Source organism: Martes martes (assembly GCF_963455335.1).
Source record: "Martes martes genome assembly, chromosome: 2".
In the NCBI taxonomy this organism is placed as follows: Eukaryota; Metazoa; Chordata; class Mammalia; order Carnivora; family Mustelidae; genus Martes; species Martes martes.
Window position 1 is genome coordinate 180442674 of NC_137889.1, and position 13567 is coordinate 180456240.

General features: G+C 46.7%; 2 long non-coding RNA genes across 2 annotated transcripts; one reads left to right on the forward strand and one right to left on the reverse strand.

The window, feature by feature from the left end:
- Positions 1–2542: 2542 nt before the first annotated feature.
- On the forward strand, positions 2543–4637 carry LOC308338807. Its single transcript, XR_013966435.1, has 3 exons — positions 2543–2611; positions 2893–3025; positions 3823–4637. It is a non-coding gene; the product is annotated as an uncharacterized lncRNA (long non-coding RNA).
- A 5125-nt stretch (positions 4638–9762) lies between these two features.
- LOC308338808 lies at positions 9763–12999 on the reverse strand. The gene is made up of 3 exons (XR_013966436.1): positions 12884–12999; positions 11855–11993; positions 9763–9869 (listed from the first exon to the last, which is right to left on the reverse strand). It is a non-coding gene; the product is annotated as an uncharacterized lncRNA (long non-coding RNA).
- Between the last annotated feature and the right edge of the window lie 568 nt (positions 13000–13567).

Below are 13567 nucleotides of genomic sequence, written 5' to 3' on the forward strand. Positions count from 1 at the left end.
AAGGAGGGAGCAGTCAGTTATGTCCGATGCCACAGAGAGGCTAGGAGGTCTCACTGAGAGGTCGCTGGTGGCCTTGGAGAGCAGTTTCAGGGGATGGGGAAGAAGAGAGTCAGACTATCCTGACCTAGAGGGCTGAATGAGGCTGAGGCAATGGAGGCCTACGTCAGCGTGGTCTTTCTGAAGGTCTTTTGGGAAGGGGAGGACAGTGTGGCATCTGGGGACTGGGGCATATTTGATGGAGGGAACGTTTATTCAGGTTGAAAGTGATAGCGTGGGTATATATGGAGAAACTAAGAGCCAGAGAGAAGTGAGAAACAAGACAGGGAGGGGAAAATACCCCCAAATAACAGGTAGCTTGTGAGGCTGAGGGAAGCTGGGAGGAGTGGAGGCTAGAGCCCAGGGGCTGGGATTTATTTAATGGTGGTTGAAGAGAGATGTACCGGTTTATGGAGGTGGGAGTTCCGGGAAACATGAAGGCAGTACCCGCCCATCAGGTCTCCTGTGCTTTTCCACCTGGCTCCCTGGTCCTCTAGGTCGAGCTAAATTATCTCAGGCCGGACAGATTTCTCTCAAATAATCAGGTCAAATAATCATAAAGAAATGATTCCATTTTCTTTAACCTGAATTAGAAGCATTTTTCACAACAAACATAGATGACCCTGAATTTAACTCCAAAACCAGTTATACAATGAGTTAATTTCACTCCATCATCTCTGTATTAATTGTAATTGTTTTTTTTAATAGTTGAGAAGACATTTTTCCTCTACCCCAAACAAATGGTTTTTCCCATTTCAAATGAACTACAGTTGTCATTTGCCCAGAGGTGTGAAGTCCTCAGACTGAGGTGGATTTCTCCCAAGTTCAAGTGAAACCTTACTGTCATTCTTCCATGACCTCACCCAGTGTTCATCACCTGGCTCGGGAGGAAGACATTCTGCACAACCACTCCCACGCCCGCTAGGTGGCTGCTGAATTCCTAAGTTCATAGGTGGCTGCTGAATTCCTAAGTTCATCTCTTTGCTGACAATTCTTCCCAGGCAGTTAACTTGTCCACATTCATTGCCATAACTGAAGGAAGGTAATACCTTTCTGCTACCCAGAGGGACTATAACTAGAACAGATTCAAAACTAGAGACATGATTAGAAGACTCTGAAGGTTAAAAGGACAGCAACGTGATGCGCCCTCTGCCACTTTAACTCATTTTACATTCATCTTACGAATATCCACAAAGTAGGGAGTGGCTGGCTGCCGGGACTTAATAAAATTTACTCTAGGGTCCTGGAATCAAGCCCTGCATCCGACTCCCTGCTCAGTGGGAAGCCTGCTTCTCTCTCTCCTGCTCTCCCTGCTTGTGTTCCCTCTTGCTGTCAATCTGTGTGTGTCAAAAAAAATAAATAAAATCTTTTAAAAAAATAAAATTTATTCCATTTCTTCTCCTCAGCAAACGCATCTTAATGACTCCCAAACCACACCCTACCTCAGATCCTATTATTTTCCCTCCTAAAAACTGCCTGTCATTGTTCTTTGCGCACCTTACCAGGGCCTCCAGCATTGTCTGGCCCCTGTGCAGCCTCATCTCAGGCCACTCTGCTCCTACATCCTTAAATTCCATTTATACTTTTGGGTCCTAAAAAGTCAAGTGCTTTCCTGTTCTTTGGGCCTCCTGACCCCCAACCACACGGGAGAAGGCCTGTCCTGATCAGACAGTCAAATGTAAATGCCATTGGTTTCCCATCCGACTCCACACACCTGGGGAGAGCCAGTGTGGTAGTGTTTTGAGGGGCTCTACTTTTTAATAAGACTTTTGGGGTTGAAATCCCAGATCCACCACTTGCTAGCTACTCTGTCACCTCGGAAAGCTACTCCGCGTGTCTGTTTCCCCATTTAAAATGTGGGCCTGAGAAAAGATACTTTGAAGGCTAAATCTGTTAACAAATGGCAAATTTTTGGGACTGTAATCGGAGTTCTCTTATTTTCGCATATACTCCGATTTTTTCCCACTTGTTTGTCAAGTCTGACACTGTCACCTAAGGAAGGTTTATGGCGCTCCCCAAGCCCCTGCCGTTTAAGGTCCACTTACTGAGCTCGGCTGATGAATGCACAATGGTCCCTTGGGATTTAGGAGGGGCCCTGCGTGAGCGTGGTCAAAGAGACGCGGTCCCGCTTCTCTTGGAGCTTACGGTTCAGCAGGACAGACTCGAAACACACGCCGGGCTGGTCTAGTCGTGGGAAAGGGACTCTCTGGGTCCTGGCCCAGGCCTAGAGTGACCGTGAACCCGCTCCCTCCCCCAGGAGGGACCCCGAGGAAGGCACCCTACCCGCGAGAACCAGAACCACGAGGGCCAAGGGGAGGCGCCAGGACTCCGGATTCGGAGTAGGATGCTCCGCGCAGGCTTAGCTCGTCCTCCAGCCGCGGAAGAGCCCGAAGGACCTGGGCGGGCCGAGGACGGCGGGCGCCAATAGCCGGGCCCGCCCCGCCCCGCCTCGCCCCGCCCCCGGTCGGAGGCTTCCCGGGATAGGCTGCCCGAAGCTCCGCCTCCTGCCCGCCACGCGGTAGTCCTGGTGGCCTAGCGGACGTGCGGGTCTCTGCGCCGTCCGCGTCCCGCGGAGGTGAGTGGTGAGTGCGCGCGGGTGCGGCGGGGTGGGCGCCCGGCCTGCGAGCCAGGGTGGGGCTGGGCTCGCCCCGCGTCCCCTCCAGCTTTGCCCGCCCGGAGCTCCGCTGCTCCCGGCGGCCAGAACCGAGGGGTAGAGCAGTTTCCTCCGAGGCCCGCGGGGCGGGCGGCCTAGTCCGTCCCGGGGCTGCGCGAGGCACAGGCGCCGCGCGGAGCCGCCCGCAGGCTTCCCCGCGCCCGGGGCCGCCGCCCTAACAACCTCGCGCTTTGCTCCCCCAGGGCGCCGCCGCGGCCGCCTCGTAGCGGGTTCGGGGCCGGCCCGCCTGTGCCCGCGGGAGCCCGGCCCGACCCGGGGACCGGAGAGTTTGTCACCGACGTGTGCGGGGCTGCGTGGGCTGAGTTCTACGCGCAGGTAGGTCCCCGTCCTGGAGAGAAATGCCAGGACCCAGGCCCGGAGCACGTGGCCCGTGGCGACCGGGGTACCCACGTGTTCGGCTCAGTGGACCCCAGATTGGCGCTTCGGATAGGGAGAATGCGCGTTCCCGGGCTCCCCCCGCACAGCAGCTGCTTCGGGTGGGTTTTCAGACTTGTACAAGAAAGCGCTGTGATCCAGGGGATAGATGAGAGGAGTGCAGGGATCCTAGGGAACCCTTTAGAAAACCCAACCGGCCCTTTCCTGTGCCCTTTTAAGGCTGACGTAGTGCCTTAAGAGGCTAACACAGAAGGGTAAAGTAAGTCTCCATAAAACCCAGGGAAGAGATCGTAGAACTCCTCTTTGGATCCTGTCTGGAGTCACAACTGAACCAGAGGGAAATTTTCTTTTGGTTCAAGCACCCTGGTGATTTTAAGATTTTATTGATCTGAGAGGGAGCATGGAGCTAGCGATGGAGAGCACGGGTCAGCAGCATGGGGGTGGGGGGGCAGAGGAAGAGGGAGAACCAGACTCCTTGCTGAGCAGGGAGCCCAACTCCCTGCTCCATCCCAGGCCCCGGAGATCATGACCTGAGCCCAAGGCAAATGCTTAACCTACCGAGCTACCCAAGACCTCCTTCGTGATATTTTTATACAGTTCCTAGTACAGTGATGAATTTAAACCTAACCGTAGTTTGAGGATACCTCCAGAGATGCTGATCTTTGAAGGTGGGGAAAAAAGTCTACACAAGATGTTTTCTGTTTGAAAGGTCATTTGGAATTTTTTCTTCTTTATAGGTTGAAAACTACAGGCACAAGTGGTGGAAGCTGGAATATTCCAATGCTGGTATTTTTATTGACTTACACCAATTCTGCAGTTTAGAGTACACACACGCCTCTAATGAGGTCAGGTACTCCTCCACACTTGGAGCAGCCATGTGTCCAGCATGCCCTTCGCAGGTGTTAGCAACAGGACAGTGTTGGTGGTGATCAGGCAGCATAGCAGGTGTTTTTTTATTTCCATCTTGTCCTTTAGTTCTGGCAACTCTGTGAGGTCGGAACTATTCTCTCGTTTTACAGATGAAGCAACAAACAGGTTAGGTACTGACTCAAGGTCCCACCACGTGTGTAGCCCTGAACAAGGGTCCTCATGTAACTTTCTGGCCATGTGGCCTCCTGGAAAGTCACTTCTCTCTCTCGGCATTTAACGTTCTAGTGGTACCATAGTAATACTGAAACAGCTGAGGCCAGTTTGGTCAGGGGAGACCACAGTTAGAGCTGTTAAGAATATAAGGTCTTCTTACTATTTAATTACATCAGATCTACGGAAGTCACCCAGAATTTGGCAGAAAGGGGGCATCTGTCCGCATGTTAGGTGTTTTTGATGAATGAGCATAAGGAGCTGTGAGAGGGGATTTAAAGGATACAGTGGTGCTAGATTGTTCAAATCTGAAAATCTTGAAGGTGATGGGGAAGTTTTCCTGTGGGAAGAAATGAGACAGTGTAGCAAGATGAACAGAGCCTAGTATGTGTTAATTGTTTGTCATGACCAGCCCTGAATGTCTGCAAATACCTCATTTTCCAGAAGTTTTCAATAAAGATATTTAATATTCACCTTGGAGTCACTCTTAATGCTTATTTCATAACATTGTGCCAGCCTTTTCTTTTAAACTTCATTTACACTTGCATATGACACTAAAATCCAGCCTCGGGATTATTTTTCAGATCATCTATTAAACAAATACGTGAGAAGGCCATAATTGCTAGAGGAGAGGAAAGTAAGGAAGGGAGAGAGGAACTACGTGTATGTGCGCTGTGAGTACAAGACGTGAGCTCAGGGCTGGCCAAGGAGGACCGGGACTGGGATCTGGAGATGCTGTGGTTCTCTGTGTATTTGGGTGAAGAACATTTCAGGCAGAGTGAAAACAAAAGGCCCCGAGAGAGAAGTGTGTAAAGGTTTTGGGGGGAAGCAAAGTGAAAGTGAAGAGAAATGAATGCTTATATGCAGGCTAAGATGGTATTTCATAACCTTCTGGCCTCCCAGGTCTCTGAATGCTGTAATGTTAACCTAGAAACGTTCCCTAGCACCCATACTCTTTCCTGCTCTTACCCAACCTCTCTGGGGCCACTATCATCTCTCCCCTCACACCCCCCCCCCCATTAGTGCTCTTGTTCTAGAAATCCCTAGCATCCTATAACAGCCTTGTCATACTTAAAAGTCTAGTCAGTGGTTACCTGACTGCCCTGCCCCTACTCTACTGAAGTCCATCTTGATTTCTTTCTTTTTTTTTTTTTGAAGATTTTATTTATTTATTTAACAGAGAGTCGGGGAAGCAGGCTCCCCGCTGAGCAGAGAGCCCGATGTGGGGCATGATCCCAGGACCCTAAGATGACCTGAGCAGAAGGCAGAGGCTTAACCCACTGAGCCACCCAGGTGCCCCCCCACCATCTTGGTTTCTATCATATTCCTAGGGGCTAATCAAGCTCCTGCCATAATAATGATTCTGGTATATTTGAGCCCTAAGCCCATCATGAGTATACTACAAGGGGCAGTATCATTTATAATTAAGCCTAATATCAATAATATTGGTTGAATTATATATGGCACTCAAGTGAGTGGCTTACAGCCAGTAAGAACACTAGAAGCACAACACTAAACCTAGGTTCAAGCTCCCACCCTTCCGTGTGATCTTAGACCAGTTACTTGGCCACAGTCTCTTGCTAATCGTCATAGTTTCAAGTTGACTATACATAGTAATTACCTGGTGAGTAGTAAGCGCTCCATAAATGTCATTCATTGGTAGTACTATAGGATCATTTCTATAATATTGTATGGTCCTTGTAAGAAAATGACAGTGCTGCTGTTTAGTATCTCTATACCAAAATGCTGGCTTTGGTTTCCATACAGTAACTAGAGCATGTATCATGGGCCGAGTACTGCTGTAGGTTTTGTGACCATATCAGTGAATAAAACAGACAAAAGTCCATGAATACTGGTGGAACTGATCCGTTGATGGGGTCCGCCATTGTAAAGACCTGTGAGGCTTCCTTGCTCAGTGTAGGAACTAGTTAGCAAGGTGGAGGATGGCGGTGGAGGGGTGCCGGGTGGTTAGAAGGACAAAAGGCCTGTATGAGGTGACTTCAAGTGCTAAGTGGGAAAAGGGAAAGAAGAATGGAGAGTCCTAAGCTTCCACTGGGGCTGCAGCCCCAAGTTCTGGTAAAACATGGTATCAACAGTGGTTCAGGGATAAGGGGCCAAGGGAACCACTGTTTTCTAGCCACTGTCTCAGGGTGTGAATAGCGAACACGCTTGCCAAGAATAACCACTGGTGTCACCAACCGCTGCCACTGCCCGTAGAAGAGTCACCTTGGCCGGCCATTGGTCCTCCCCCCTCTCCTCCCACTACCAAACCTCGACCAGTACAGCCCAGTTTACACTTTGGTTTTTCAGTTTTTTGTTGCTTTTTTTTTTTTTTTTTAATATCTTATGTATTTGTCAGAGAGCAAGCACAAGCAGGGGGAGTGGCATGCAGAGGGAGAAGCAGACTTCCCCACTGAGAAAGGAGCCGGATGTGGGACTGGATCCCAGGACGCTGGGATCATGACCTGAACGGAAGGCAACCGCTTAACCAACTGAGCCACCCGGGTGCCCCCCAGTAGAAAGGGTTTTGGTGCTAAAAAGTTCTAAGTCCATTAGACTAAACATAGCAGGTAGAAGATGGAAGCAGTCTTAAGTCAGATAAGGGGGAAAAAGAAAAAAAGGACACTACTTTTTTTTTCCTACTTTTTTTTTTTTCTGAACTCCTTCAGAGTTCAGAATTTAGAACTATAGATACTAGAACCGTGCTTCCCGATATGGCCAAGTCACAAGTCACATGGGGCTATTTAAGTTTAAATCAAAACTGAATAGAGGTGCCTGGGTGGCTCAGGGGGTTAAGCCTCTGCCCTGGGCTCAGGTCATGATCTCAGGGTCCTGGGATTGAGCCCCGCATCAGGCTCTCTGCTCAGCAGGGAGCCTGCTTCCTCCTCTCTCTCTGCCTGCTTCTCTGCCTACTTGTGATTTCTCTGTATCAAATAAATGCAGTATTTTAAAACTGAGTAAAATGAAAAAATTCAGCTCCTTGGTTGCATGAGCCACGCTTCAAATGCTCAGTGGTCTCCTGTGGCTAGAAGCTACTGTACCAGACAACAGATACAGGACATCTCCATTACTATAGAAAGTTTCAGGGGCGCCTGGGTGGCTCAGTTGGTTAAGCGACTGCCTTTAGCTCAGGTCATGATACTGGAGTCCCGGGATCAAGTCCGGAATCGAGCTCCCAGTCCCATGGGGAGTCTGCTTCTCCCTCTGGCCTCCTTGCTCACGCTCTATCTCACTGTCTCTCTCTCAAATAAATAAATAAAATATTAAAAAAAAAAAAGAAAAGTAAGTTTCATTGGCAATACTGTTCCCGAGGTTTTGCAGAAGAGAAAAACCTATGGCATAGTAGACCGAATAATGACTTCCAAATATAATCAGGTCCTAATTTCAAACCTGTGTTAGCTTATTTGAAAAAGGGTCTTCCCAGATGTGATTAGGTCACGGTTCTTGAGATGGGAAGATTATCCCGGATAATCTCTGAGCCCGAAATCTAATCACAAGTGCCTTTATTTAATTAATCTATTCAGCAGACCCAGCTTGAAGCCCAACTGCAGGGCTTGAACTCAAAACTGAGTTCTGAGCTGAGACCTGAGCTGAGATTGCGAGTCAGATGCTTAACCAGCTGAGTCACCCGGGTGCCCCAGGAGTGCCTTTATGAGAGGGAGGCAGAAGGAGAGTCCATGCTCAAGGGAGAAGGCCCTGAGAAGACCCAAGAAAGATCTGATTTTGGCCTCGAAGATTATGGAGTAATACAGCTTCAGGCTAGGGGTAGGTGGCAGCCACCAGAAGTTCCGGAAGACTCCAGAAATACACTTTCCCCCACCCCCCAGCCCCACCTTGAGAATGTGCATTTGATTTGACCCCGGGAATCTGATTTCTGGCCTCCAAAATTGTGAGAGAACAAATTTCTGATGTTTTAAGCCACCACGTTTGTACTAATTTGATAGAGAGCCTAGCAGCCTCTGATAACTGATACAGATGGAAAGCTTAAGATCACAAATACAGCTGGAGCTGGAATCCCACCACACTGCCTCCTACAGGATTTTTATTAGTGCCTTATGGGTGTGCAAGTGGGGGTAGATCTTATCTATTTATTAGTCAATTTTTTAAAAAAAATTCAGAGGTATGGCAATGAAGTTAAACTTTATTTAGATTTAAATCATGAGATTTGCGAGCATGTGGCTAAAATACCGAGGATTAGCAAAAACCCCGTAAAACAACACAGATGATCAAAACTAATATAAAAAAATCATTTAGGGTTTATTAGGATGTCAATTTATGGTTTACTTATGTATACTTCCAGTAAATTTCATTTGCACAGTACAAAGCACCTCCAAAGATCAAGTTGTAAAAATTTAGTAATGAAAACAAATTAATACAATATGAAAACCATTATTCTAATTGTAACTTTTGCCTTATGGGCCATACAGCTTTGGCCAGCAGGATCCCAGAGGTAATACAGACCATTAAAAATGAGACATTTTTTCCATAACAACCTCAATTAGTTTTGGCTTATGTTCCATAAAATGCAGACTTGAATTTTTGGGGGTCTTTTTAAAACAACAAAAAACCTGAATATTATAACTAATAAAACTAGTCTTTTCAGAGACACCACCACAGGGCTCTGACTTCAGTCCTACACAATAATTTCCGGTGTGTCTAAGTTGAAACATACCAATACTGAATGATGACAGTATCCTACCACAGACTGGGAAGGAAACGGGCACAAACACAGGTTTCTGAATGAGAAGTTCATCCTCATTGAACTCAAAATCTCTTCTTATGGGAAGGAACAGCACATTACCAACTAGCTCCTTAAAATGCCAATGTTCATGGACAACAATATCTGAAATTGTTTTCTAGGTTTACCAAAATGTGTATGAAATCATGTTTCACCTATTACTTCTGTATCTCAAGTCTGATGTCTATTAGCAATGCTTTTTTTGTTAGTGTTTCAGCAAAACTACCAGTTGACTTGACCATAATGTACTTAAAGCTACTGGTGGCCAAGGTAGTGCCTTCCCTTCGAAGAATGCTTATTAGAGCTCATGCGTAGGATAGGACTACCACACTCAGTAAATACACATGGAAAATGTGAAGGTCAAAACTCAGCTCCTTGTTACTGATGAAAAGACTGTGTCTGTTGTTGTTAATGTGTTGCTAATGGCAGTGAAACTCTCCCAAGGCACGGCATCTCATTCTCCTGGTGAAGGAAGTTAGCAACAAAATGGAGCTCCATTTGTCTACCTTTTGTACCAAATTCCAGACCCAAAGAATTTATATATAAAAATCTACTTAAAATTGAGATTTAGGAGGCGGCTGGCTGGATCATCAGCTAAGGGCTCCTTCTGCTCAGGTCATGATCTTGGGATCAAGTTGGACAGCTGGCTCCCTGCTCAGTGAGGGGGTGGGGAGGGTGGGCTACTTCTCCCTCCTCCCTCTCTCCCCTCCTTATGTGCTCTCTCTCTCTCAAATAATTCTGATTTCTTTCTTGATGACAGATTTGAATACCTATTTCCATGTCTGAGCTCAATTTCCCACTACAAAAAGTCTCATTATTACAAGTCTGAATATCTCTGCCTAAAGATGGCCATTCTTACCTTTCTTGAAATATCTCCATACAGAGTACCAATGATCTCCAGCATCCTGTTGAAAGTTTAACTGCTCAGCCTGTAGGTAACGTACTGATTATTCAAATGAGCTCACCCTGAAGAAACAAGGTAGAAATTTTAACTCCCGTGATGAGTTTGCTAGGTTCCTAATAAACCTAATAAACGCTCTCTGCTTTGTCACACTCAACTCTACGGGTTTGACTCCGCTCAACTCATATACCTACGAAGCCAAGGGAACATGTCTGAAGAAGCTCAGCTCATTTTAGATTCAGACAGAAGTTTCACCAAGACCAGTGAAACTAAACTGTAGGATTGTGCCCTGAATATATGCCCAAGTGGCAGGTTCACGTGCAGCTCTGGTTTTGTTTGGCCTCTGCAGGATCATCAACCACCACGGAATGAGATACAATCCTCCTAGCAACGTTCCTCATGTGCAAGTTTTCTTTCAGCATGAGTCTGTTTCTTTGTCTAAATTTCACGTTTTGACCATTTTTCTTGCATTAATTGACTATGTGAATGAACCAAATTTCTGACCCTCTCATTGTTTTCATGTGTTCTGTGGGCAGTGGGACAGCCCTTCCCACATCATCATGGATATCATCTCTGCCTTCTTTAAACTTTCTGTGCCAGTCAAAAACTCCCGCTCTTGACATTACTTCTTTACCATAAACTACTGTTAACATCTCAAGTGTCTGACTTGCAGACTTATTTAACTTTACACAAAGCTTAATAGGAACTCATTACTCTAAATAATGGTCACTCATTTTTATGGTGGAAAAAAAGAATAATTCTACTTACATCTACTCAAAGTTAGCTGGCAACCTTGAAAGCACGGTTGTGGGCAGCTAAACGTGTTCTATCCGGGCAACAATCATTCCTCTGATTTCACAAGAAATGAATTTCATTTCACAGTGAAAAATTTGTCCAAATTAAAACACAAGAGTGCAAATGATTTTTGGAGGAGTTGCTGAAAATTTCAGCATCATACCATCTCACCTTCAATGCCTTCTATTTTCCCATGTACAAAAGGGGAGAAAATAAATTGGCATTTTCTTACTTGTCAAATGGCTAAGAAAATGATATTTGAAATACATGAACTATATGCAAGGAGCATTTAGCCTCCCCCCCCCCAAAAAAAACCCCTAAGATAAAATCCATCCTAATAACAGTATGGAAGCTGCCATCCATCTTGCCTGTATGTTTAGAAAGAGCTAGTTTGAAATTATATTTTTCCTAATGATATTGATTGATAGGGAGGCCAAATGCAAGATACCAAAATAGTTCATTTCCAAATACATAACAAGAGGATGGATGCTGTTGTCTCCAGCCTATGTAACACAATGTATGTGCTTGGGTATCTGGGAGTTCTGGACACATACTACCTAGTGTATTCAGAGTTTAAAACACACATACATTGAAAAATAGCATCTAGTAAGCTTTGAACATGAATTCTTTTCATTTAGTTTTCAAATCAAAATTTGAAAAGGGTTTCACAAATTATGTTTGTACAACACAGATTCTGGAATTAAAATTAAGACAAGGTTTTCCAATGACTAGTTGCAACTTTAGCGTGTATTTATTGATGAGTTTTGCTTCTTGTGTGGTGAAGTATATACACCATAAACTATTTCTGTAAAAGATTTTATTTATTATTTTGAGAGTGAGAGAGAGCGCGCACAAGCAGGGGGAGCAGCAGGCTGAGGGAGAAGGAGAAGCAGGCTTCTTGCTGAGCAGGGACCCGGATGCGGGACTCGATCCCAGGGCCACGGGAACATGACCTACGCCAAAGGTCGCTTAACTGACTGAGCCACCCAGGTGCTCCCATAAACAATTTTTAAGTGTGTAATTCAGAGGCATTACTTACATTCACAATGTTATGCAACCATCACATTTCCAGAATTTTTCCATCATCCCAAACAGAAATTCTGTATCTATTAAACAGTTAACTCCCCATTCTCTCCTCTCCCTAAATCCTGGTAACCCCTATTACTTTCTGTCTCTTATAATTTGACTACACTAAGTAGCTCACAGAAGTGGAATCATACAGTATCCGTCTTTGATTCTGGCTTATTTCACTTACCATGTTTTCAAGGTTCTCCTATGTTGCACCAGGTAATGCTGACTCCTGTTCTAAGGGCGACGAGTACTCCGTTGCATGTATATACCACATTTTGTTATCCATCATCTCTGCATGTATTGGGGCTGTTTCCACCTTTTGGCTATTGGGAATAATGTTACTATGAACATGGGTGTACAAGTAACCTTGCGTCCCTGCTTTCAATGTTCTGGGGTTTACGTCGAGAGCAGAATTGCTGGACCAGATGCTAACTCTGTGCATAACTTTTTGAGAACCCATCACACTTTCCCACAGCAGCTAAACCGTTTTACGTGCCCACCAGCAGCGCACAAGGGTTCCCAGCTCTCCATCCATTTCCTCACCAAGACTTGTCACTTTCTACGTGAAAGTTCAGGAGTCTACAGGTGTCTACATGCTTTGGGATTCTCCTTTGCCTCCCCCGCCCCCTACTTTTCTGGCAGTGCTTTTCCTTCACTGAAACACAGAGTCAGGCTCAAGACGTTTACTATTAAGTATAAAGTACTTGAAGGTAATTTTGTGGTTTTTGACAAGTGCAAGAACTCAGTACATACTGCCATGCTCCCTTACTGCAGAAATCTGCATTTCCTTTTTAGGAGGTGAATAGGGCTGCTTTTAAGGGTCTGCATTAAAAACGAAGTTCAAAATCTAAGCGTGGCTCCACTCGAACTCTCCGTAAATTAGCCCGTGCTAAAAAAAGGGGGGGGGGCTGGCACACTTAAGTAGGGCGGCTAATCTCTACAAGCATGGTATACTGGACGTACCGCATGCACTAAAAAGTGTGTTCGCAATACAACCACAAGTTCACTATTTTTAACCCAAATGTCCCCTTCAAGGTTGCATACAACACAGGTGGGGTGAGCGGCCGTACCCGGCAGGGCCTAATCGGGTCGCGGTCCCCTACCCCTGGGTCCTTCTGCCAAGTGACAGCAGGGCCGCTCTGCCGGCTGGCAGAGAGAAGGCGGGTGTAGGCGAGGTCTAGCCCGAGAACCCAAAGCCCGGGCCGCGCCTCACCTCCGCCTCCGGCACAGCTGCTCCAAGACTGACCGCACCCGGCGGACGCCTCTAGGCGTCGGAGGAACCCGACCGCCAAACCAAGCACCGGCGAACACCCGCACCCTCGCGAGACCGCGGAGAGGCTCCCACAAACCGCGAGAACACAGGCAGACGCGTTGTGCCAATCAGAGAATGGGGGCGGTCCTGAGCGCATTCAATTGGTTAAACACGGGAAAGCTCGCGTCGCATTGGCATCTTTTCTGGCCCGAACTCCACCCCCTTGGCCCGGATCCCCGCCCCCTTCAGTGGCCCCGCCTCTAAGCCGAGCGGGTAGCGGGGAGGCGCTGGGTTCCGGTTGCTGTAACTCCCGCCCCCCGAAGAGCCCTAACCTGTTTCTCACCTGTGGCCCCGTAGGAACAGATCGCGCTCAGGTTCTGACATGTACTGTCGTATTCCTAACCGCAGCCATTTACTCTGTGGTCCACGGGACCCAGCCTTAGGCAGGGAAGTGGTTTTACGTGTGCTTGGAAGAAGGCAGGGTTGCTTGGACCTTGCCAAATTAAGATGTTTCCCTTAAAACTGCCTAATCTGAATACCTTATATCTTGCTCTGCATAGTATGCAATGAGCAGTGACTTTGTTGTCCGTTTGATTTGGAACAAATCATTAAGTCATCAAAATAGCCCCAGTGAAGTCGCTACTG